This window comes from Herpailurus yagouaroundi, unplaced genomic scaffold (assembly GCF_014898765.1).
Source record: "Herpailurus yagouaroundi ecotype Mexico unplaced genomic scaffold, PumYag 162, whole genome shotgun sequence".
Lineage (NCBI taxonomy): Eukaryota > Metazoa > Chordata > Mammalia > Carnivora > Felidae > Herpailurus > Herpailurus yagouaroundi.
Genome location: NW_024412403.1, coordinates 2,997,308 through 3,016,004, shown reverse-complemented (window position 1 = coordinate 3,016,004; position 18,697 = coordinate 2,997,308). Strand labels below are relative to the sequence as shown.

General features: G+C 63.5%; 2 long non-coding RNA genes across 5 annotated transcripts; one reads left to right on the top strand and one right to left on the bottom strand.

Moving 5' to 3' along the window:
• Positions 1-328: 328 nt before the first annotated feature.
• LOC121035891 (uncharacterized) lies at positions 329-4,835 on the bottom strand. 2 transcript variants are annotated; one of them, XR_005793129.1, is made up of 4 exons: positions 4,075-4,835; positions 1,900-3,024; positions 836-1,734; positions 329-424 (listed from the first exon to the last, which is right to left on the bottom strand). It is a non-coding gene; the product is annotated as an uncharacterized LOC121035891 (long non-coding RNA). The 2 variants fall into 2 exon arrangements; XR_005793128.1 differs by lacking the exon at positions 4,075-4,835 and having other exon boundaries at positions 1,900-3,384.
• Positions 4,836-9,228: 4,393 nt separating this feature from the next.
• LOC121035890 (uncharacterized) lies at positions 9,229-18,458 on the top strand. Of its 3 annotated transcripts, XR_005793127.1 has the most exons (5): positions 9,229-11,133; positions 12,132-12,206; positions 12,600-12,734; positions 12,841-13,180; positions 16,528-18,458. It is a non-coding gene; the product is annotated as an uncharacterized LOC121035890 (long non-coding RNA). The 3 variants fall into 3 exon arrangements; XR_005793125.1 differs by lacking the exon at positions 12,841-13,180 and having other exon boundaries at positions 9,255-11,133; XR_005793126.1 differs by lacking the exons at positions 9,229-11,133; positions 12,841-13,180 and adding an exon at positions 11,193-11,531.
• The last annotated feature ends 239 nt before the right edge of the window (positions 18,459-18,697 follow it).

Genomic DNA, 18,697 nt, shown 5'->3' with positions numbered 1-18,697 from the left:
CCACGCTGCCTCCCCCAGGCCACGCTGCCCCCCCAGGCCACGCTGCCCCCCCAGGCCGCACTGCCCCCCCAGGCCGCGCTGCCCCCCAGGCCGTGCTGTCCCCCCCAGGCCACGCTGCCCTCCCAGGCCACGATGCCTCCCCCAGGCCACGCTGCCCCCCCCCACCATGCTGCCTCCCCCAGGTGACCACAGGCTGGGTCCGGCCTCTCCCATCTCACACCATGTGTGGGCAGGTATGAAGCTCTGGGGGTCATGTGTTTACCTCTAGTAAGGTGAGGGCATGATGAGATGGGCGGTTGTTCATCTCTCTGCAGCCGAAGCCTGACTTCTTTGCTGCTCTGTGCTGCCTGCTGTATGCTCTGCGGGCCCTCCCCGGACCCGTTGCTGGCCCACCGGCCTGACCCTCGGGGAGATGTGGCAGGTGCTGGGGGTGGGGAGAGGGAAGCCGGGAGGCTCAGACTGAGACTGCCCTGACGACACGGCGATCTGTCTACCAAGCTCTGTGATGGGCAGTGGCGGGCGGGGGTCCGGCCGGTCCCCCAGCCGCGGGTCCGCGGACGCCCCCCGCGGCCAGACAGCTGCGGAGGAAAGAAAACTCATCCCATCTAGCAGGGAGGTGAGATGGTCACTCAGGGGGACCATGATGCCAGTGCCATAAACACAGCTGCTCCAGTGGTGGAGCCTGTCAGCAGCAGGGTTCGGATTTTTGGAGGCCAGGCCAGTGTGGGCAGTTCCAGAAGGAGCCCAGGGAGGAGGTGAGTTTGCACATGTATCTGCCCAAACCCGAGATCCCTTTCCCCGCTTTCAAGAGCCAGGAAGGCTCTATCTTCCTTACCGTTGCTTTGCTCCCCGTACGCGTCTAGAGAACCCCGTTTCCATACATTGAGAATTATACTGTTCAGTTGCACAGAGGATTCCTTTGGTTACAAGGGACGGGCCCCAAGCGAAGCTCGTTTCAGGAACGAAGAGTTTTCTGGTTCACTCGACAGGAGAGTGTAGAAGGCAGCTAACTTTTAGGCGTGGCCGCAGCTCAAAGACGCCACCGGGCAGCATCTTACTCAGACTCTCACCTTGATTTCACTTGGCTTTGCTCTCGGGCGAAGGTGGCCCCAGAGCTCTAGGCCTAAGGGGTCCTCAGGACTCCCCACTTGGAGGACCAGGGTCATTCTGCCTTCACCATTCCAGCAAAACCCTGAGCGTCATTTTGATTGTTTGGACTTGGGTCACCACGGGCGTCCCTTAATTGGTTTCTGGGGGTGGGGGCGTGCATTTCTCTCTTTGGCTGGCCTTGGGTCGCGTGACTGCGGCCAGCCCATGTGACCACCCTGGGGATGGCGAGGCTGTAAGCCAGCAACAGAAGCCATCATGAGGGTAAAGCTTGGGCAAGGAAGTTTTGATAAAGGGAAGCAAAGGGATTTTGTTCCCAAGACGAAGAGGAAATTGTATCTGGGAAGTTGAAAGCACCAGTGCCTGGCAGTCCGGGGAGAGATTTCCTGCCTCCACTCCCAGCTGATAGTGCCCCTCGGGACCCTTACACCTCATGTCGGGAGCACCCCGACTTTCTCATGCCTGGCGGGGCGGGGGTCACCCAGAGGTCACAGTGCTAGGGACACAGTAGGTGCTCCACAAACGTGTGGGGCGCAGAAGCAGCCAGTAGGCACTTGCAACCAGGCAAATCACGCATCCTCCCGTCTCGTAGCATCCGGGTCGTGTCCCTCACTTTGCGGAGGGTCCCTGTGTGGGCGTGAGACAGGTGGAAGGAGGCAGAGGGGCATGAGCAGGTCAGCCCTCAAAGGGCCATTCCCACCCCTCCTGCGGGGGTGCGGTGCCCTCTGGGGGCCTAGCCCCGGAGATCCCCAGGATGCGAGTTATCCAAAACACTTCCCCCTCTCCGCTCACATCAGTTGCAGGTCAGGATCCGTTTGACGCTAATGGAAAATCTGCCTTGTGACTTGTGGAGCGGGCCCGGGCCATCCGGCGTGTGACAGTGAACAGGCCAGGCTGAGCTGCGACTCCCCCGGGAGGGCTGGGAGGGGGCACACTCGGGCCCGTCACTCCCACGAGGTTGGCCTTCGGGGTCCGGGACGAGGCCCACGGCTCTCTCGGGAGAACACGGAAGGCAGTGGCAGGCAGGCCCTCCTGGCTTGGAGGGGGTCAGCCCTCGGCTGGCCCGGGCTTGGCCTGGCCGGTGGGAATGATCCCAGAATTCCAGGCATTTGCCCCGGGAACAGCTGCAGGGACAGCCTGCGGCCTCCGTGCTCCGCCCCCACCCCGGAGCCCCCTCCCCTCCCCCAGCCTGTCCGCTCAGCTGCTCGGGGAAACCTGGCAGCAGGAGGTGCTGGGAGATCTGAGATCCGAGGAGGGAAAAACCTATTTCTCAGCCAGCCCTTCAAACGGAAACCGTCCTCAAACCCTGAGAGCTGGGGCTTTCTTCTTTGCAGCGCTGTCTGCTTTCTGGGTTGCCAGGGGCCTGGCTGGGGCTGGAAATAGAAATGCATTCCGTGCATTCATTCACTTAGCAAATATTTACTAAGCACCTCCCATGGGCCGGGCCTGGGCCAGGCGCTGCGTCCTCTCCTCCCCCTCATCATATGTCGGCGAGCAAAACAGACAGACCCGGGCCTGTATGGAATTAGTGCCCGCGTGTGGGACGACAGGAAAAAAGCAAAAAAGAGAACACAGGCCTGAAGTAGTAGATTAAAAGGCGCTAAGTGCTGTGGAAAAAGCAGGGCAGGCAGAGCGGGGCGGCCTGGGGCCCGTGGTCGCACTTCCGCTCAGGCTGGTGCGGTGAGGCCGCGCGCGGGGGCTGTGAGCGGAGGGGAGACCCCTCGGCGCGTGTTCTCAGGCTCCGTCGGCTGCCGCGTGGAAGACAGATGGTGGCGGGGGCGGCAGGGAACCCAGTGGGAGGGTGGTGCGTGATCCAGGGGTGATCCGGCGAGGCGGTCGAGTGGGCAGACCCCGGTGCGGGGTTTCCCGGGAACGAGCAGACTTGGATCGGGTCCGCAACAACGTCCGTGGGGGATGCTGTAGGGGTGGGAGGCGGGAAGGGCCATTGCTCAGCCTACCAGAGCCTGGAGAAGCAGGTCCACCCGTCTGGGGTGTTGGGGGCAGGCATCGGGAGTCCCGGGGATGCTTCGCGGTTGGGACGGACTCGTGTAGGTCTGAGACCTCCGCCACAGTCATGCAGCGCCACACTCTGTCCCTAGAGAGCCGGCCCCCAGGCGTGGGACAGGGCGCGACACCTTCTCTGGGCTGGGCCTGGCCCCTCCGAGCCCCTTCAAGAGCTCCCCACTGCCACGTGGGGACAGGGTCTGAGAGCGACGTTGCTTCTGTGGTCTGTGCGTGCGGGCGCGTGTTTGGATTGGTTTAAAAAGTGACCGAGGGAACTCATGTGGAAAGAACCCAAGGTCAGGAAGGGCTCTGCCATGTGGACTTGGAGTGTGAGAGCCCAGCGCCCGGAGCCTCAGGGGGGAGGGGAGCAGCGTGCCGCAGCAGGGGGAAGGCTTGGACGCCCAGCCGGTGGCTGGCACACTCTTCCCCGCGACTCACAGACCCACGTCCCTGCCGTAGGCGGAGAAGCTACTCGTTGACCAGGAGGAGGGTGGAGGAGGGAGGCCGGAGGGGGTGGAGGGCGCGAAGAGGAAGTCAACATTGTCCAAGTGGGTGGGCATCTGGGGCGGGAGGAACCCTGTGGGGAGGGCGGCATCCCCACCCCGGGAGGCCGCTTCCTGCACAAGGCCTGTGGGAACCTTGGGAAGTAAGTAACCCGAATAAGAGGGCACAGGGGCCTCCACAGGTGTGACCGGTGCTCAGTGGCTCAGGGAGGGTCAAGGATGCGTCGATGGCCACCGTGAACGGGGGCTAGGTGGTGGGTTCACAGCTAACAGGACTATCCTGGCCAGGTGGTCGGGCCGGGCGGCCCTCACTGTGCCCGGGCGACCCGCCTGGACGGACGTGGACGGGACGCGAGGTGACCGGTGTGGGGCTTCGAAAAGAAATCGACGCCGGACTCGTGACCTGACCGCAGCTAGCAACGTGCCGTGAGATGGCCCCGGACTCTAGAGGGGGGCTTACCTCGTCTCCAGCGCTGGGAACGTCATCATCACCGCCGTTGGCACAACCTCCGCGTCCTCCATCGTCACCTTCACCACCACCACATTAACGTTGTCAAATGTCTCCCGTTTGGGGGGTAATGACCGGCTATTTGCTCCCCCCAGGTACCCTCTTATCCGAGACAGGAACCCCCGTTCTTTCCACCCCACGCTCTGCCCCAGGGAGCTGCCCAGCGGGTGGGTGACTTTGCCCACCTGACTCCCTCACCCTCTAGCTTCCGGCCGGAACTTTCGGCCAAGCAGGAAGAGTAGAGGACGTCATACGGAGGAAAGCGTGTGGGGAGGGCTACGTTTTCTCCTTCACCCCCTGTGAGGAGAGGAGCTGCCATGAGGCCTGAGGCCCTGGCCCTCGCTCGGTAACAAGCATCCTTCCCAGACCCCTTCGGCCTGGGGGTGGTCACAGCTGCCGCCCTCACAGGTCCACTGATGCTGCGGCGGCTCTGGTGGTTTCCCTCAACCCTGGCAGCACCTCCGAAAATGCTCTTTTCATGAACAAGCCTCTTTTCTCCCATAAGCGGGCCATCTGTTTCCTGCCTATTCTGAGAGACGCCAGCCTCGTGGCGTGCCAGGCGCCTCACATGCGGTCCCAGCGGCACCTGTACAAAGCCCCCAGCAAAGCATCTGGCAGCACCTGTGCCTGGGGCATCTGGGCTGAGTTCAGGGACACGGCCTGCCCCAGGGGGCCCCGGGGGGCCTAGGAGACAGGCAGGGCCTCAACCAGACGGAGCAGAGTCCAATTCCAGAAGCTGAGGTGGCGAGCAGGTGGGAGGGAGCCTGTTGGAATCAGGCCTGGGTGCAACGGGGATTTGCCCACGCCTGGGGGAGATCCAGAGTGGCCCCTGGAGCCTGCCCCGGCTGCCCCCGGGATGCTGGGAGGCCCTGCTGGGCGGAGGGTGGGGGGTGGTGGCGGGAAAGACAGACCCCTCTCGGTGGGGATACCGCGCCTCCCGCAACAGCGCTGGGTGGGGAGGTGCCAAGCCGCTCCTCTCTCCTCTGGGCTAAGGCCTCTCTCTCCGCTGACTTCCCTTCCTGCCCCTCTTCCCCTTTGCTCCCCCTGTCCCACCCAGGTCTGTGCTCCCTGAGGAGCTCCTGTTTCGCCCTCTCCTGCCACCAGGCCTCTGGCTCTGCCGTCAGCGGTCATGACCCTCGAAGGAGAGCCAGCCCTGGCACAGGGCCACCAAGCCCGGTCCTCAGCCTCTCCTGTCCCCTGGAGTCTGGATGGCGGCCTAGAGGGGGCCGTCCAGCCCAGCCCCTCTGGGGGTCTGCAGGAGTGGGACACGCTCTTTGCACATGTGGGACGTTGTCATTTATCTGGGCCTGGCTCTTTCCCAGAGGGTCCTCATTCCTGAGCCTCGGGGACGACGGACTTATCAGAGTAGGGCCTCTGGCTCCTGGAGGAGGTGCGGTCTCAGGAAAGGCTGAAAACTGGCCTCACCAAGCAGGTGAGGCCGTGGAGCCCATGCAGGCAGGAGAGGGGCTGACCCGGAGTCAGGACCCTGTTCCCCTTCCTCTGGGCTCCAGGCCTCTTCCCCGGCCACCAGGCCCTATTGGTTTCCTTCCAGGTCTGACCCTCGATGTAATTGTTACCCTCCCCAAGGTCCCTGCCGCCAAGCCTCCCCTCCCCCTCCTTCCTCTTTCCTTGGTGACGATAGTGACAGCACTAACCGAGAGCCCCAGCACCTGCTGGCCACCAGACCCGTGTAGCATTTGGGGGTGGCTCCCTTTCCTTGAGCACACCCCCCACCGTGGAGGTCATGAATTAATGCCCCAGAGGGAGAGGTCCCAAGTACCCACGACAAAGTCACCATGTCCCCAGAATCTCATGTTTTTACTTAAAGCAAAATTCATTCACATATGGTTTTCTCCTCGGTACGGATTGACGCTTTACGATAAGTGCTCCCAGAAGGCTTTGCTCACCCCGCCCCAGAGCCTCCTGAGCTGAGCTTCCTGCTCTCAGAAGTTGCTGATGGCTCAAGGCATTGATGCCAGGGTGACTGAGTGACAGCGTGTCACCCGGCGGGCAGGCAGGGGAGCCAGACTCTGAGTCTGGTCTTGGCCAGCACAGGGCAGGGTGGGGACCCTGCTGCCCAAACAAAGGCCTGTTTACCGGGCAGGAGGATGCCGGCCTCGGGCAAGCCAGGCCCTGCGGGATCCACCCACGGACTCACAATGGGCAGCTTGTGTCCCAGCCATCCGATCCTCCCGGGGCTACCCTGGGCCTGGCGCCGTGGACAAGGCAAGCGGGGGGTCGGGACGTGCAAGGAGGAACCTCTGTGTCCTTGGCCAGGCCAGATGCACGTGTGTGTCTGCGGGTCTGCTGAGACAGCATGGGCAGAATCGTGGCCCCAAAGCTGTCCACGTCCTGATTCTGGAAACTGGGAATGTGTTACCTTCTGTGGCCAAGGAGGGTCTGTGTCAGAGAGAGGCTGGCTGTGAATGGAGCGGGGGGAGACCACAGGCCAAGGTGTGCAGAGACCTCTAGAAGCTGGAAAAGCCCAGGAAACTGATTCTCTCCTGCAGCCTCCAGAAGGAACCAGTGCCACCCGCACCTTGCCTTTAGCTCAGTGAGACCCTGTAGGACCTCGGGCCCAGGAGACTGTACGGGACTAAATCTGTGTGGGTGATCTTTGTTACAGCAGTGACAGGAGCCCCGTGCGCATCGGGACCCGCTCCCCACTGTGAGTCACTGGAGGCCGTTACACCTGGCAGAGCCTGGAACTCCCTACCTGAATCTCAGGGAGAACCCCTTCCACGAGGGGCTGGGGGATCAGGTGAGATGGGGCACACAGGGCCCAGCACAGCGGGATGGCGTCCGTGTGGCCAGGGCCAGCTCCTTCCTGCCCGTGGTGTGGGTCCCAGACACTGGTTCACCCGCTTGTGTAGGTTAGGGCCTGTCACTGGGGCAAGGGGCCGTGGGGAGCCTGTGAGGTGGGCCGTGGGTACGTGGGGAGACTGAGGGGGGAGGCTGGGGAGCCTGGAAAAGGGAGCCGTGTCCCTCCAAGATGTCCCCAGCTGTGGAGTATGCTCCCTGCACTTACGGCTCCAATGGGCTGTGGGTGAGCAGAGACATTGATCCTCCAGGGCCCAGAGCTGCGCGTGGGCAAGACAGATCCTCTGCGGGGAGCCCGGAAGCAGCCAGCCTCTCTCTGTCGCCAGGGAACCCAGCAGAGATGAGGGTTTTCTGCAAGATCAGGATGTGGAAGCAGGGAGGCCAGGGAAGGTGGCAGGGTGCTGGGCGGGGGTCACGGTGGACAGCTGGACTGGAGGGGCTGGACTGGAGGGGCTGCACGGCGCTGAGGGAAGGAAACCCGCGGAAGGCCCGTCTGGCGCAGAGGAGGGGCGGAGGGACGGTGCCAGGAGGCAGTCAGGGCTAATGGGCCGGGCTGGTGGTTGGTATGCAGCTGGACCCCATGAGGGGCCCTCCTAAGCCCCACGAGGCGCCCCCTGACCAGGAAGGGGGCGGTGTCCAGGTGGAGACAGCCGCTTCCTGGAATCTTCCCATCTCTACCAGCGTCCTGGACCACCACTCAAAGCAGCATACAACACTTATCTGGAACAGTCTGGAACAAGGTGTCGGCCGGGCCCCGCCCCCTCTGGAGGCTCTGGAACGCGAGCTGTCCCCGCCTCTCTCCCAGCTCCAGAGTTGCTGGCAATTCTTGGGCTTCCCTGCTCTCTGGCCTACATCCTCACATGGCTTCTCTCTGTGTCCGTGTGTCCTTTTCTGTCTCTGTTAAGGACACCCTCACGGGATTGAGGGCCCACCCCAATCCAGCCTGGCCTCCTTGTAACTTGATTAGACCCACAAAGACCCGGTTTCCGAATAAGGTCCCTGTTACAGGAACGGGGGTTAGGAGTGGACATCTCTCTTCGGGGGACAAAATTCAGCCCACAACACCATCCACACCACGGAACGGAGCAGAGACAGCCGAGGGCCACCCTGGGGCGCCTGCACGGGGGCACCGGGAGGGTCTGCGTCCGTGAGCCCATGCCCCCTCTGTGGACCAAGGTGACTCTGAAAGTCTTCTCTGTTTTCCCACTGGTGGTGCTGGGCCAGCTCCCAGCCTGAGGCTCTCCCACTCCAATCAGGAGGGTGGGACCAGACCCGCAAGCGGGGCCCCCGCGGCCCCTCCTGGGCCTGGGTCTCCTCCCCTGTGGTACAGGATGGTGGACACAAGCACACACGTCCAGGACGGAATCGCAGGTAGAGTGCAGAGCCTGTAGTAGGGGCGGGACACGCATGTGTCCTTGTGGACAGGTGCACAGCCTTGTGACACGTGCTGGGGACACCTTCAAGGACAGTCCCCCACCCCCTCTCAAAGTGCAAAGGTCAGCCACTGGACAGAAGCCCGGTCACGGGGTGCGGCAGCCACTGCGGGAGCAGCGACCGGCTCCGTGGAGCTTGACCGAGCGTCCGCGGGCTGAGTGAGGCCAGAGGAGTTTCCGGAGTGAAGGGCGGCGTCTGAGGGAGCTGTGGAGGCCGTGCGACCCTCCCACACAGAGCCGGGTCCCGTGCAGCCGGCCTGCCACTCGCTCCCTGGCCAGTGATTTTGGACATGCGTGATGGCCGCGGCAGGCCGGAGCCTGTACCCGGTGGCCCTCACCGCCTGTCCAGCCAACCCCACGGGGCGAGGCTTCTCCTGCTCCTTTCCACCGAAGCAACACGACCCTGCCAGCTGGAGCTTCGTAAGGAGCTGTCCCTGGAGACAGGGTCCTGAGGGGGGGGGGTATCTGGGAGTCGTCCCGGATGAGGCCCGTGGCCGTGGCAGAGCCCCCATGGACGGGTTTAACCTCCCGCCGGAGTTAAAGGCCCGGTGGGTCTGTCTCTGGCCCGGGAGTTCTCTGGGAAAGTCGTCTCAGAACTCAGCCAGCAGCAGCCAGAAGGCAGAGAACAACTCCCCACAGAGACCGCCCAGGCCCCTCAGCCCCCGGTGTCCCACAGGTACCCCTGAGAACGAGCAGTCACAGAGCGTGCTGGGTGCCCCAGGGGCCACCAGGCGCTCCCCTACACGACAAACTGGTGAGCCCGAGACCGCTGCCCGAGAGGCGCCCCCCCCTACCCCCGCTCACCAGCAACTAGAAACGTGGCCTTTGGGGAAGGAAGGGCTACCCCTCCCCGAGCCAGAAACTCAGATACTGTCCACCTGGGAATCTGGGGTGTCTGCTTCGGTTTCCCTCTGCTCTCCTGGGGGTGCCTGGCGGCTCCTGTTGCTGAGATCTGCTCCCCGGACTCCTCAGAGGCCTGGGGAGAGCGTGCGTCCATCTGTCCCCAGGGACAGCCCTGCCTGTCCTGCCAATGGCACCAAGACCGGGGCGGCAGGCCTCCTTCCCACACCGGGAGGGAGAGAGGACCACATCCGGGCCCCTCCTGGGTGGCGGGCGTCCCGGTCTGCCCTTTCACCGCCAGCCCGGGCACCCCCTGCCGGGCCAGGCACCCCCACTGGTTCCAGGGCGTGGGCACCGACCCCAAGGCCTTCCCCACCCACTCCATTGTAGGGCTGCAATAGCACGTGTGCAAGTATTTGTGGCCAGATGCCTCCCGTCAGCCCTCCCGGGAGGCCTCCACCATGAGTCACTGGCTCTGGTCTGGGGTCAGGCAGCAGCGGCCTCGCCCGTTCAGACTTTGGAGGCTTCACCCTGGAGAAGCGGGGCACCGACCCAGCTAGCAGCCTAGAGGGGCTTGGGGGGAAGGGCAATCGGTCCTGCTCCTGGGCCCTGCCCCTGCTCTGAGTCGCCCGGACTGTGACCCTCAGCGTGGCGGACGAGCTCACGGGCTCTCCATCCTCGGTTCCTGCCCGCCGTAGATGAGTCATGGTGACAGCGGATGGTCCCACCAGGCCTCATGATGTGTGGTTCTGTCCTGAGTGGCTCAGCTGTCAGGTTCCATGCCCGGGGTGGCCAGTCCCGTGGCCAGGAAGAGCCAGGGCGGCTGCTGTCCTTTACCAAGGCAGACCTTCGTGATGTAGAGCTACCCACAGGTCACAGGGCAAGTGGTGGGAGGGCAGCAGGGAGAGGAAAGGACTCTTAGGGTCTGAGGTGCTTGATGGGGCCAGGACAGCCCCCCCCCATCATACGTGAGCCCCCAGGAGTGGGGGGAAGAGCCGCCCAGGTTCTTGTCCTGGCCCTGCCCCAACCGAGCTTGCCCTGGGCCAGCCACCATCCCCTGGCCTCGGTGTCTTGATCTGGTCCCGAGACACCAGCTTGGGCCAGTTAGGTGAGCTCATAATCAGGACAGGGGACTTGTTCCTCCTGCTCACCTGGCCTCGTGGGCTGAACCGTGGCCCCAGGAGAGATGTCCACCCAGCCCTGTGAATGTGACCTTCGTGCGACAAGAGCCTTGGCGGGCGTGATTAGGGTCAAGATGAGACCATCCTGGCCGGTGGGGAGGGGACATAACCCAGCGACAGAAAAAAGCACACACAGACTCACCGGGAAAAGGCGGAGGTCGGAGGGATGTGTGGGAGCACCGAGGGCTGTCAGCAAGGCCCCGAGGCTGGGAGAGGACCCCCTCCCCGGAACCCTCAGAAGGAACCGGCCCTGCCCACGCATGATTTTAGCCTTCCAGTGTGTTGATCTGTTACAGCTGCCCCAGAAACAGGTACAAGCACAGAGCCCGACACGGGGCTCAAACTCACAAAACCACGAGATCATGACCTGAGTTGAAACCAAGAGTTGGACGCTTAACCGACTGAGCCGCCCAGATTCTTGGATTTTCAGAGGAGAGCAGACTGTGACCAGTGCTCCTTGTAAGCAAGGACAAGGCCGCGGGGACCACGTGATAAGGAAGACTCGTGTCCTTGTGCTCGGGACCCAACCCCGCAGTCTGTGTCACGGACAGCGCACGGGGTCTGGCCTCCAGGCAGCCGCGGCATGGCCGGGGGGACAAGATCTCCCACCTGGGGCCGAGGGCGGCACAGGACAGCATGCGCTGGAAAAAGTGGTGGCCCTGAGGCCAGTGGATGAGCTCTGGGTGAACATGGGTCCTTCCTGGTCTGGTGCTTGGAGGAGGAAGCTTTCTGAGCAGGTAAACTGAGGCACATGCCCAGGGCGTTGGGCTGAGGAAAAGAGAGTGTGGGCAGGCCAGAGCTGTGGGAAGGGGGATTCGAGCTGCCGCGGGTGGTCCCTCGTGGGAGGCTTGTGGGTGGGGGGGGCACCTTCCAGGGAGCGCCCTGGAAGGTGACAGGAGGCCACAGGGTTTTAGCTCTGAGAGGGACGTCGGGGGACACCTTTGCAGCAGGCCCTTTGCAAGGATACAGTGTCGGATCTGTGAGGTGACTCACACTTTCCTGCCCCAGAGCGGCAGGGGTGGTGATAAGGAAGGGCTGGGAAGGTCACACGGGGGAGGCGCGAGAGGCAGTGGGGTCACATAGCTCAATCCGAACCCGGCTCGGGCTGGAGCCTCCACGGGACACCAAAGAGAAGGTATCGGGAAGCGGACGTTTCCTCCCGAGCTTTAGTCCCTGTGTTTTTCAGGGGGGTCCTCGGGGGAGGCTTTCATCTCCGTGAAATTGCAGGTTCGCCGTGGCGGCCGGGGCTCCTGCCAAGTCCCTCAATTAGCCAGAGGCCTCTGGTGGCTGTGGGGAGCCCGCTGCGGGAGAGCATGCGCTTCTGCTCCCTCCTCCTGGGGCCCGACCCCGGGATGCTTGCATCATGGAAACTGCTTCTAGAAACCCCATGGCCTGAGCCGCCCCGCTCCTGGGGAGACCGGAATGCCAGCTCAGCGGGCAGCACCCGGGCGAGCGTGCCTCCTGCCTCTCCCCCGGGACTCCCCTGGCTCCGCAGGCCTGGTGACCAAGAGCTGTGATGTCACCGTCACCCTATGAGGCTGCCAGGCGCCTGGCGTGAAGGCTCCTCCTGGCCAGCTCGGCACTGACGCAAATCAAAAGCTTCCAGCTCTCTGAGCAGCGGCCACCGTCCTCAGCCGGCAGCTCTGTGGTCCAGCACGGGGCTGGCAGGGGGGAGGGTGGCGGGCAGAGGGCTCCAGCGGGCCTGGCATCTGAGATAATCAGCTGCTTTTTAAAGGGCGGCCAGCATGGCATGTGGGGCTCCCCGGAGGTCAACAGGGGCCAGCCCCGCCCCCCCACAGCCCCTGGCAAGGTCAGCCCCGCGCTGTGGGGCCTCAGGCGTCGCCTGCCAGGTCACCTCCTGCCCCATGTCCCCAGCCAGAGGGTGCCTGGGGTCCTTGGGCTCCGGGCAGGGCTATTTGCCTGGAGTGGCGCTGGCAGCGTGGGAGGAAGTCAGGCCAGATGGACCCACCCCAGGGCGAATGGGGGCAGGGGCCGGGGCAGCCTCCACACGGCATCCCGCAGGGCTGGGGCGGGACACCCCCCCCCCCCCGCCCCGTGCACTGGCCTCCGCCTGGAGCCGCGCCGCCTGGCCCTCCTTGGCTTCCCGGGACGGTTCGTGGACACGGGACACGTGTCCAGGGCTCCTCCCGGGAGTGTGGGGAGCTGGGCTTGGAGGTCACGGGGACCCGGGGTGCCCTTCCAGACGGCTGTGGATGAGAGCCACCATGGGACCCTGACTGCCCTGGAAGAGGCCAGCCTGCCGGGATGTTCTGTTCTTCCTTAAAGACACACGCACGTGAACACGCTTCCACACCCACACGTGCACGCACAAATGTAGGTGAGTGTGAGCATGTGCGCACATGCTTACACTCACACGTGGGCACACACGCACCGTGGGTGTGGTTGCTTTCCACGTTCGGATCAGCACTGGCTTCAATCGACAGGGCACTTGGCGGGATTTGAGCGCTTCTAGCACAGCACGAGAACCCGCTCCTCTCTTCCTGCCCCCCCCCCCCGACCCCGTGCAGTCAGAACCACAGCCCTCTGGCCTGGACTTGATGGCCACGGAAGAACAGAATATCCAGGGGCCACGAGTAGCCACCCGGGAGGGTGACAGTGAGACAGCAGTGGGGGGTCCGGGTGGAAGGACGCGTCAGGAGCTGAGGACAAACGATGCCAGGGCCTACCTCCCGGCCACGTTTGCCCTCAACCGGCACCCGGGCCGGGAAGTGCAGTCCCGACGCTTTGGACCGGCCACTGGCAAACAACCCCAGGGCGCGGCAGGTGCGGGCTGGGGGGGCGGAGGCAGGCTGGGGGGCATATGGAGAAAAACCCTGTCGCACAGCCCGAGCTCACCCTGGGGGTCACGCTGTGGGGTGTGGGACACAGCAGCCCCTCTCCTCTTGGCCACTGCGATGTCACCCTTGTGGGCGGCCCTTGGAGCGGGGAGCCCGTCCCCGTGGAAGGGCCTATGGGGCGTTCTGCCTTGTGGCAGGACCACCTGGGTGGCTGGGAGGCCGGCTCTCTCCCTTCCCGTCCAAGGGCTCCGCCCAAGGGAGAGACACCTGCTGCTGCGCTGTGGGGACACGGGTCCGGGGTCCCTGCAGCCTGGGGACACCCTCCAGCACCGTCTCGGAATCACGGCCTCAGGAAACAGGGTCACTCACGAGGTCAAGGGCTGGTGAGGACTGACTCTGAACACTAAATCTGTCCGTCGCTGCCGTCGCTCTCTTTCCTGACCTGCACTACAATCCTGCCGCGCTGTTCTGGATGTTTCCAGCAGCCGTCCCACGCAGCTCTGGGCCTTTCTCCACGCAGACGGTCGAGAGGCAGGCACAGAGCTGATGGGGACTGCCGGCAGAAGCGTCCAGAACAGTGCAGCGGGATTGCAGCGGGCTCGGAACGGAAGACAGCCTGGGCTCTGGGCAGAAGGACGTACAGGGCAGGCTGGGCCTTGCGGGAGACCTCCAGGCCAGCCGGCGCTCCTGGAGTTCGGCCGCTGAACCGGATCCTCCGCTCGGGAGTGGGCCGACCCCCCGACCCGCACACTCGCCGGCAGCCCTGTGTCCTCAGGCCAGCAGGGCAGATCCTCCCGGGCCCTGCAGCCCACCTGGCCCCCGGCGCCCCGGGCTCGTCGGGAGGGAGCCGTTCTCTGCAGGCAGGGCGTCCCCGCCCACGGCCTCCCTTCCGCTGCCCTCTTTCTGCTCTCTGGGCTGAAGTTGGCCTTTGTGTTGTTTTGTTCTAGTAACCAGTCCGCATCGGCCGGCGGGCAGTCGGCCGATGGTCACGCTGTCCACGTGGCCGGGCTGTCGGCTGTCATGTGCAAGTGGGGACGGGGCTGGGGGGGGGGAGAGAGGAGCCTAGCAGGGGCTCCCCCAGGCCCAGCAAAGGCACCCCAGGAATGGGAGGACGCCCCTCCCCACCCCACTTCTGGTTTTCCAGACGGAAAAGCCGGCAGGAGGGGCTGAGCGGACCAGCCGCCCGCCCCTCCCCTCCCCTCCCTTTGGAGACCCGGGCGCCCAGCCCTGCGCCCCCAACCGAGGGGGCATTTCTCCCGGTCCTCCTGGCCCAGCGGCCAAGCCGCCAGCGTCTGTTTTCCCGCCGGCTCCCCGCGGAGCCGCAGTGGCAGCGCCCCAAAGTCGGTATCCGCACACACTCCAACCTGCCCTTCAGTTTATAAGACGTCAATATTTGCTCTTCCATTGAGAAAATAGTCAGAGGTTTTCCTTTAAGTGCTCTGTACACATCAGTGCCCTTCAAAGCACATGCTGTGCTCTTTCTACACCGTGGAAGGAGGAAGCCTGGCCTGTGGCTCCCGGCACAAAGCAGCCCGCCCATATGGTCCCCGCCGGCCAGAATGTTCTAGAAGCCAGGGCACCTGGGGAAAGGAGCCCCCGGCCCGACACCAACGCCAGGAAGAGGCAGGTGTGGTCATCCTGAGCCACAGGCATCCCAGCCGGGCCCCAGTCCTGGCCCGCAAGCTGACCACCAGCCCACATGGGAGGTTTGGTCTGAAAGGGAGCGTTTCTGGGCTCCAGGTTCTCACAGGGCCTTTGCCGGAGAAGCGGTCGTCAGTGAGACAGAGAGAGAGAGAGAGAGAGAGGCCCTGCCTGGGCATGGAAGGTCTGCATTTTACACTCAGCCTCTCACTAGACGCCTGACCCCCTGCTTACCCTCTCTAGGCCCCGGTTCTCTTACATGTGGAAGTGGTGGGGGGGAGGCGCGTGGAGCCCACGGTATGTGCCTCTCCACAGCGAGGCGTGGCCACAGCAGGGGTAGTTTTGCCGTGAGGATTGGCAGGTGTTCCACACCTGGTAACTGGTGCTGGCTCATCGTTGGCTCTCGGCTCCGGAACCTCTCTGGAGCCTGAGCCGAATCGAGGCCTAGAAGGACCTCATGTGACATGCCAGCGCAGAGTAGGCCCTCTCTAACAGCTTTGCCTGAATCCACACGACAAACAGATGAACGGTGACACAAATCGCTGTGGCCGTGCTCTCTGGCTGCCCCCCGGCCCCCTTGCCCCGAGCGCAGGCACCCGCGAGAAGGCCACGCGGGCACCGGCAGGCTGGCCTCCCTTCTGGTGACATTTACACCACAGCCTCCTGCACGTGTGGGCCCCCGGTGGTCCTGAAAGTGGCTACACAGGCATGGACAGCTTGCTTCCTAATTGCTGGACGCCCGGGGTCCCTCAGACCTGGACGGACACGCTCCTGGGCCCCACCCCCACCAGAGCCTCCCCTGCTTGCGAGCCCTCGTCCTCCTCAAAAGCGGCTTCTGGGGGCGCCTGGGTGGCGCAGTCGGTTAAGCGTCCGACTTCAGCCAGGTCACGATCTCGCGGTCCGTGAGTTGAGTTCGAGCCCCGCGTCGGGCTCTGGGCTGATGGCTCGGAGCCTGGAGCCTGTTTCCGATTCTGTGTCTCCCTCTCTCTCTGCCCCTCCCCCGTTCATGCTCTGTCTCTCTCTGTCCCAAAAATAAAATAAACGTTGAAAAAAAAAAAAAAAGCGGCTTCTGCAACGACCAGGCCACCTTCTGGCTGGGGGGCTGCGGGATGTGGGACTGAACCCACAAGGACCCCCGTAGATACCAGGTCCAGCGGCAGGGGAAGGTGCTGGGCCGCCCGGGCCTCTGGGACCTCATTCAGGCCATTGGCTCACCCTGCTGGGCCCACGTCCCCTGTTTCTGGGAGACGATTCTGCAAGTTGCCTAGGATGACGTCGGTAAAAAAGCTTGCTTCCTGCCTGGGGCTCTGAGGACCAGGTCTGCCGTCACGCCTATGACAGAGTTCTGTGGGCCCTCTGGAGTTGACATGAGCTGTCTGGGGCTGGCTGGGGGAAGGCGGTTCCTTGTTTCTTTTTCCACAGCAGGAACAGAGGTTTAAGTAACAGATGGCCTGAGTGGTGGTGGTGGTGGTGGTGGGGGCACAGGTGGTCAACCCCGTGGGCCCGTGGGAACCAAGTGGTGGCCATGCGGGTAACTGGGGCATTTAAATAAGGAAACACTCAGGTCTGATCACAAGCCTGTGAGTGTGGGGGGGGCTTTCCCTTTCTTTCTCCTGCTAGAAAGCTCTCCTCCGTCTGGAGCCCCTCCAGGCCAGGCTCTCCCTTCTTATATCTGCCCCCTTCCTCTTTCAGGAAGCAGCCCTGACCCTCACCCTCCTGCTTGCTCCCCTTGGGTCTCCAGCCTCCAGGGGACCCCTCTCGAGGGTCTGCTGACATCCTGCCATCCCAGTCTGCCGGACTCCTCTCCACCTGTCTGGAAGACAGCGCTGCTTCCTGACAGGTGTTCCTCTGCCTTCCACATCCTGGAAGCTTCCCCAGGGCTGAAAATGCCTGGTGAGTGGCAGGCCAGCCTCAGGTGGACTATGTGGGGCCTTTACGGTCCAGAGGTTTCCAGCTGGTGTCCCGCTCAGTCTTCCGATGGCCAGTCGCCCGTATCCACCTTGGAGCTGAGTTGGGCTGGGAGATAGCAGAGTGGGAAGCCCAGAGAACGTTCTAGGCGGGCCTGCCAGGGACAGGGAGTGAGCGCCTCTGTCTGGGAGGCCCGTGGGAGGCTATTGGTCCAACGGCACTGCCAGAGGACGTGTGTGAATCCCAACTCCCGAGGCAGACGGCTTCGGAGGTGTGGGCCACCGCCTGCCTCTGACGTGGCTCATTCTGTTCGCCTCTGCTTCCTGGCCCGCTGCGGGTGGAGTCCCCTGCCAGGAACGATGGTGCCACCTGGCTCCGTCCTCGACGCTCTGACGTCTGCACTCCGCCATTTGGGCCAAGATGGAAACCAAGCGGAATGTTCCTGACGTGGGATCTCCTCGTCCCACGGTCCCGTGGCACCTGGGCCACGTCGAGTGGGAAGGAGAGCCGTCCCTCCCCGGGTCATCCTTCCCCTCTGGGAGCATCGTCCACTGTTAGTTTTGGGGGAAAGTGGAGTCTGCAGAGCTCTCTGGCCCCTTACGACAGACAGGCAGGAGTGTTGAGACGAGGGCTCAGGTGGTCTGAGTCCTAGCGGGGGCTGAGGACCACACACGGATCCCCCACCACCTCCACGTGGCTCACACCCACCCCAGCCATCTCCCACCAAAGCACTTCCGGCACCCCGCCCCCCCGCCCCCCACCGGCTCTATGGCTGGGACCACGGGCCGCCCCCTGCCCCCAGGACCCAGCTGGGAAGTTGGAAAAGTCTGGCCCCACACCAACCGAAACATGACCCCAGAAGCCCAGGCTCGGCCCCACTGATTCATCGGCGGAGCAAACTTCCTGCCCCCACCTGCCCCCACGCGGCTCACGCTCCCGTCAGCCAGAGCTCGGGGAAGAGGGTGAGGCCCTCCTGCTTGCACAGCGTCCCGGCTCCGACCCCACGAGGCTGGACATCTGCTAGGCTGATGACGGACGTGACCACAGGCAGACAGTGGGCATCAGGGCCACAGAAGCCCAGGATCCGGCGGAAGAGGCCCTAAGATCAGCGGGCCACAGGGCGCCGTGTGGGGCGGCAGGGATAGGACGCAGCGTCAGCTTTTCAAGTCCTGTGTGGATCTTCCTGCACATTAGCAAAAAGCGTAGAGCATCAAAACCTCGACGGAAGGATGTCATCTCTTGTGGCCGAGACTGGTGAGGAGGGCCGTTAGCCCCGGGCTGGCTGAACAGAAAGCGCCAGGCGCGTCATGGACCGGCCTGGCTGAAATTCTGCCGTGGCCGGTGGGTGACGGAGGCGTGGGGTGCATCGATCTAGCCCAGGGCTCTGCGAACTGTTTCTGGAAAGGGCCAGAGAGTAAATATTTAGGCTCTGTGGCCGGCGGTCTCTGCTGCATCCTCTCTTTTGCAAAAGTCACAGGAGACACGACATGGACAAGTGGGCGTGGCCGTGCCACAATGAAACTTTATTTATGGACCTGAAATTTGACTTTGGTGCAACCTCCACAGGTCGTCTTCCCCTCCCCCCACCCCAGGCACTTACGAATATTAAAACCGGGCACCCGCATGGCTCGGTCGGTTGAGCATCTGACTTTGGCTCAGCTCACAATCTCACGGTTGGTGGGTCGGAGCCCCGTGTCGGGCTCTGTGCTGACAGCTCGGAGCCTGCTTTGGATTCTGTGTCTCCCTCCCTCTCTCTGCCCCTCTCAAAGTAAATAAATAAACTTTAAAAATAACTAAATAAATAAAATGTTAAAACCCTTCTTGGCCAGGGGTCAGACACAAACAGGCCAGACCTGGGCCGTGGCGGCACAGCCTGTGGGCAGAGTGCAGATTTCAGAGTTTAACGCTCTCGGTTAGGACGAGGTGACAGTCCCAGAGGCGGGGGACTTGCCCA